The sequence below is a fragment of the Amblyomma maculatum genome, chromosome 1, assembly GCF_055883805.1.
Source record: "Amblyomma maculatum isolate TAMU_Amacu chromosome 1, ASM5588380v1, whole genome shotgun sequence".
Taxonomy (NCBI): Eukaryota; Metazoa; Arthropoda; class Arachnida; order Ixodida; family Ixodidae; genus Amblyomma; species Amblyomma maculatum.
In genome coordinates this window covers 171506482-171512481 of record NC_139344.1, presented here as the reverse complement: position 1 = coordinate 171512481, position 6000 = coordinate 171506482, and positions in this window count along the sequence as shown.

The following is a 6000-nucleotide window of genomic DNA, read 5'->3' as shown; positions in this document are numbered from 1 at the left end:
ATATCACTTGCGAATAGTACGGTTCAAATATTTTCAAATTTAAAGAGAAAAAGTCACGCGCCTTGATATGAGAGCCGCAAAATACTCCTGAGATCTCAGAGAAAATCGCGGTGTTTCAAGCGACACCAACATGAAAGCCACGCTCTCGAGACAAATCACTGTAGACCTTCTGTCAAAAATATCAGGCACCTCACACTCATTCTTACTATTTTTTAAACGCTGCAGTTGACTCTGCTGTCTAAGTACAACTTACGCGAACTTCTCTGTAAAACAAACGCCAGTGCTTCCAGTGAAAGCATCGAAAGGTGTGCGACGTTATAATTCTTTGCGAATTCACGCTACCTACAAAGTAGCGGCGTGCACAAGTATATTTTAATTGCGATGTGTGGTTTGATAAGACTAAACTCGTTTGCAACTTACCTCGCAGATATATGAGCTGTCAGTTGCTTTCCACCGATCCCGCTTAACTTGAGCTTCCCATTTCCTTCTCCGTTCCGAGTCCCGGGGGAAGCGAAAACAGCGTAGGCCTTTACGCGTTGACCCGGTGCACATTGGCACACAACAGCCCGTCATTTTGGCTCGGTGGAGTTACCAAGCTTGTCATTCATACGGTCGAACACAAAATAAAAGCACTCGCGAGACGTCAGCAACCACTGTGATGCAAACAAAGGAAGCGCTTCTGCTTGCGCCGAGCAACTCCGACCACTCCAACCGGCCGCTATGCTTCAAAATGGCGTCGGAGCGAGCAAGAGGCGGCGTGGGGCTGTTCAAAGGTTGGCACCACCCTGAACGGCGGCGCTGGCATCGAGGCACCCTTAAAGGCACCCTATCTCCGGCCGTTCCAATCGGCCGGAGAGAGCGCAAGTCGGAAAAGGGGCGTGGCAGCGTCTTTCGCCGCACCGCGGCGCTCGCCACCTATGCATCAAGTGTTCCGCCACAGCTTGGCGCAAACTATAAAACACGAGTTTCCTCAGCTTGCGCTCGTACCACAGTTGAGCTGCCAGCTTTAAAATGCCACGGGCAAGATGGCAGCCAACAATTTCGCTATCGTTGAAGTACTAATAATATAAGGCCCACATGCGCAAAGTTAGGCAGCGACTACCCGAAGCTGCATGCCTGTCCGACTTTTTTTTTGTCAGTGTGTATATACACGCCGTACATTTGCGAGTTCATTAACTCGCTAAATACAGTATATACGAGTGCGGCGACTTACATAAACATCCATCGCACGAATGCAATTTTCTAAATGGTTCCGCCACAGCCACATGATTATTGCTTACTTAGATGCACGTCACGATAGCTATTTTTTTTTTCTCGCACGGTTTTAAAGCAGCCTTGGAAGATCGTAAGCACGCAAGTTCGATAGAGTCCTTACGGAAAACAATTTACATGGGTTTTTATAATATGCCTTATGGCAAGCTTGCGTAATAAAAAAAATGTCCGTCAAAGGTGAAGGGCAATCGGGGCACATTCAGGCACCTCTGCCGTCATATGAGTATATGCGAGGTTTTCGGAAGTGATCCCGTTAAAGACGGATCAGCTTATACGATCGAAAGTGAGGAGAAGCTATTACCTCGTTTGTAAACTACGCGGCCCGCCATAGCATAAATGTGCGCAATTATCACGCGAGTTTCAGCTTATTTCTTGTTTTCACTTGTTTGCATATGCTAGACTGGGTGCAGTGCTTTTATTTTTAATTTTTACTCCTATGCCTATACAAGCAGAGTGCCAAGCCGAGCAAATGGGTTAATTCAAAACGAATTATGATTAGACTATAGACCGTTTTCGCGGCGAGGAGGAAAATAGCCTCGAACCGGAACGCGCTGCGCGGCTCCTCCTGTCTGGTATGTGGGGACGCAGGGATAGCAGCGGGGGCGGTAGGGCATTCTACGGAGAAGAGGCACACGTTGCAGTCTTTTGCACACAGAGTGTCTTGAATAGCCGCAAAGTATCTAAGCCGATTAGCTGATGTGAGCGATGTGCTTTCTTTCCCTGTTCTTTCTTCTTTCGCCCCTTTCTTTCCTTCATTTCCCTGATCGTTTCATTTCCGCCGACCGCAGTTTAGCTGCTAAGAGCTGCCGCGGTTAGCACATTTTTTTTTAAAGTCAGTTATTTGCATTAACAAAAAAATAACAACTAAAAGGAGATGATTAACAGAAGATAAAAGATTAACAGCGGTGGTATGCGCGTGTGTCGCTCTACACTGTTCCACTTGCAACTCACTCAACTGGGCGAAGACGAGCAGCTTCTGAATTTCAAGCCCCAATCGAAAATGTTCCGCTTTGATAGCGTTTCGTGCGAGTTCCGAACACTCTGTTTGTAGAGTAGGGACCGGAAAAACTGAATACCCGTGCAACAACGGCAGACTTTGGGCAACAAGCGAATGATATTTCTTGCGGCAAATATTTACGAGATGCCGCCAGGTAAAGAACTATTTCGATTCAGTCACCTGAGGTTAATGCAAGTATGAAAGAACCTGCCCCACTTGAAGACAATATACTAATAAATTGGTTGTCAACTTATTTAGTGAAACAGCGCTACAATATTTTTTTTTAAACACGCATCTCGTAAGATTTTGCTGCCGATAATAAATGGGAATATGATCATAGGAATAGCAGCGATTGCTTGCAGTAAGCAAACCTTGCGACGAAAAATGGACTATATAATTGTTGACAAAAGCAACTTTCGATGAGGTCATTATGGGACATAATTTAAGGTTACTATTCCATAGGTGTCAATTGTCCATTCTATCTTGTATTTGGATGTTAGCATGACGGCAGCGTCAGACAAACGCAACTAACGCCCAGTCAGAGAAATTGCAGGATAGCAGCTCCCGCTGTTGACAAGTCATCGCCACTCCCCGCACAGCGACAAACAGGTGGTTGAGTCATGTAGACAATGCTAAAATCCGATTGCCTAGTAGTGGACGCTTGAACACCCTGCCTGATTGTCACTTAACAAAAGTAGCCAGGGTAGAGTAAATGGATCCGCAATGAATAATGGATACTTATGAATAGAACCCCAGTGGAGGTGTGGGAACTTCCGCAGTAGCCGCTCAAGCAGTAAAGAGTATATGAATGATTGGTTGACTCAACAAATGTAGCGCGATTAGCATTGCTCCTAAACGTGACATGAAACGGCTACATTCGCTTTCTTTCTTTTCTCAAATTTTTACGGTAAGCCGTCTCTAGAAATCATTTAAGAATAAAAAGTAGATTGAAAGCTGCTCTCACTGTCAGTGGTGCGCCGCCGCCTCTCTGTGCCACCAGGAGCATAATTTTTTTTTTCATTTCTGACCGAAGGGTTCGCTGCTACTGAATTTTTTTTTTCTTTCAGCTAGGTACTTTCAGAAAGCAAAATTTTACATGCGAAAGCTCCAAAATGCCGATTTCCTCTACTTGTCGCCTGTTCCGCAGACGGGACCCCACATATCAGCATGGCGGTTGTTCACAACTCGGCCACTAGATGGCGTCACATACACAAAATGGCAGCGCCTATGATAAAACAGAAGCGTTTCGGGGTAGCTCGGCTGGAAACGCTGATTGGTGGACAAGCCGCGGCCTGGCGTGACGTTTTTTGCGTCGGGCTCGATGCTTAACCGGACGTGACGTAGTCAAAAACTGGGTTTGCTTATTTTGTTTGCCTAGACGCTCTAGGGAATCGCTAGGTTTGGTCCCGACGCGGCAGGTCTGTGTGCCGACATCCAGTATGTGGCGCCATCTGTCGGCGTCAAGGGGGGGGGGGTCTGGGCATGCGCAGTGGAACGCGCGGTGGCGGATCCCAGAAGCGGATCGCGGATCAGGTAAGCTAAAACTCTCTAATGGCGACGACCTGCGGGAGATCGCAAGCACCGTCAAGGTAAGTATAAATTACACAAAATTGTCTCGCATTTCGCTTATTTATAAGTGCTGTGTCGCTTGTCTCTCCCCACGTGGTTCCAAGACCTCGTGCAGCAGCAGCTCGTGGCATGGACGCTCCTCGTGTTCAAAAAAAAAAAAAAACAAAACAAAATCGGCCACGGCTATGGAGACCTCCACGAAAACATCCGCCGTCGGCAACTAACCGCTGCCTGACTGCTATGCTAAGGCGCACGTCTGCCGTGCACATTCTCAACCCTGATTGAGGTGCAAGAACGCAGATTTCTTTGTCGAAAGTTTTGTCATATGTTGCGCATTCATGAAATCGCTATGTTCATAATGCAACTTTTTTCTACTCTTTTACAGCACCGTTTCCGAGGCCGAGAATTTCCTTTGTACGCAGCAGCCCATGTCAGGGATCGCGGCATCGATCAGCTCTCCAAGATCATCGCCGCAACCCTCGTAAATGTCTACAGTGGAAGCATCGCGACAGCATCCAGGGCAGCATAACCAGGCGCTGTGTACGGTACGTAGTGCACCACTGTTGACGGTGCACGGCAAAGGGCCACGGACGAGTGCAGGGCGTTGTGTTCGCCACGCCGTCACGTCGTTGCGCATCCAAACGGCTCTTTTCAGGGCCGCCCCAATGTTTCCTGGCAGACCTCAGACGCACATCCCGTACTCATCTTCCCTCTCTATGTTGCACGTGGCTTCGTATCAATCGCCGCGGCCACCAAAATAACTTGTGCGCTAGGCCTCTTTACCAGGTTATACGTAAATACACGCATGCATAATCGTGTCAAATTTGATTTAATAAAGTGCTACAGCGCTTATTACCTGCTTCCCTCACGCATTCTTCCGAGTCTTCGTGCAGCAGCTGCAGAACACGTGGCAAGCGTCATTCTGCTGCCGCGACGAACGCTAAGCCTATACAACAGGGTTAACAGCTAGAGTATTCTCAGTGTGGTGCGGCTTTGTTCAGCGATGTTAATGGAAGTATCGACATTGTATATAACAACTGCATAATCGTCTTGAATATTGCTTCATAAAGTCCTGTACTGCTTAATTCCCACTTACCTCGTGCATTCCACAGCTGCTGCAGCTAGCGCGTGGCCAGCGTCGTTCTCTCCAGTGCTGCAGTGATGACAAACTATAGGCCTCGCGATAGGCTGCAATATACAGCGTGGCTTTGAGCCGCTGATTTTTTTTATAAATGCATCACATTTCGAAGGTAATAATCGCCATCCAAGGATCACTTAACTCGAGAGCACGGGAAAAGGCAGAAGTGTACGCACCTGGATTCGATGCCATGTACAACGCCGTGTTTTTTCTTTCTCTTCTTTTTTTTTTACGAAATCATCCGACGCGCTAGGCGTCCTAGACAAGGTTCAAGTGCAGTGTGCCTTTGTATAGTAACCATGTATGGGGTGAGCGGTTGCCATGTTTTCAGTTCACTTTTGTTGGCTGTTACTTAAATAAAAATTGTCATTGGTCTCTGTGTCTGTAATTGTGTCTAAAGAGCTGTACTGGCCGAACCACGTACGTAGCGATGGATTGCACCGCGGCAGTATGGCTTTGTTCCAAGTTTAACAAAACAGTTGAAGCCAAATCAAAATCAGAAATGACCATTTCCAACTTGGATATTGGCCCCAAGTCAAAAATTTGGAGTCCAATTCAATGGCAACAGTTCAGCTCTGTGCCAACATTTCATACAATTAAGGGAGTCGAAAATATGGAAATGGCATGCATATGTGAACTTCAAACAAACATGCTTCACATCCAATTAACATGTCATGCAATGCTAATATAAAAGCTCAATATTCTATCAGGGAACTCTGAAATCTGCTAGAGCATAGAGCACACGTTCGTAGAGATATTTTCTTGAATTACCAGCACTCGCAAAGGTATGGGAAATAATTGAATCAAGTCCCATTCAAGGAATCAGATGAACAGTGACAAAAACAAATCATCCTTTATATATTTTATTTAGTACCTCAATGAAGAGTATTAGGCACACTTTTGCTGAATTTGTACATAAATGACATAATTCATATTGACAACCGTGTTCAGCTCATCATATATGCTGATAATAGTGTGTTTGTTACTGGCTTTAATCTCAATAAGACTGTTTTACATTGAAATT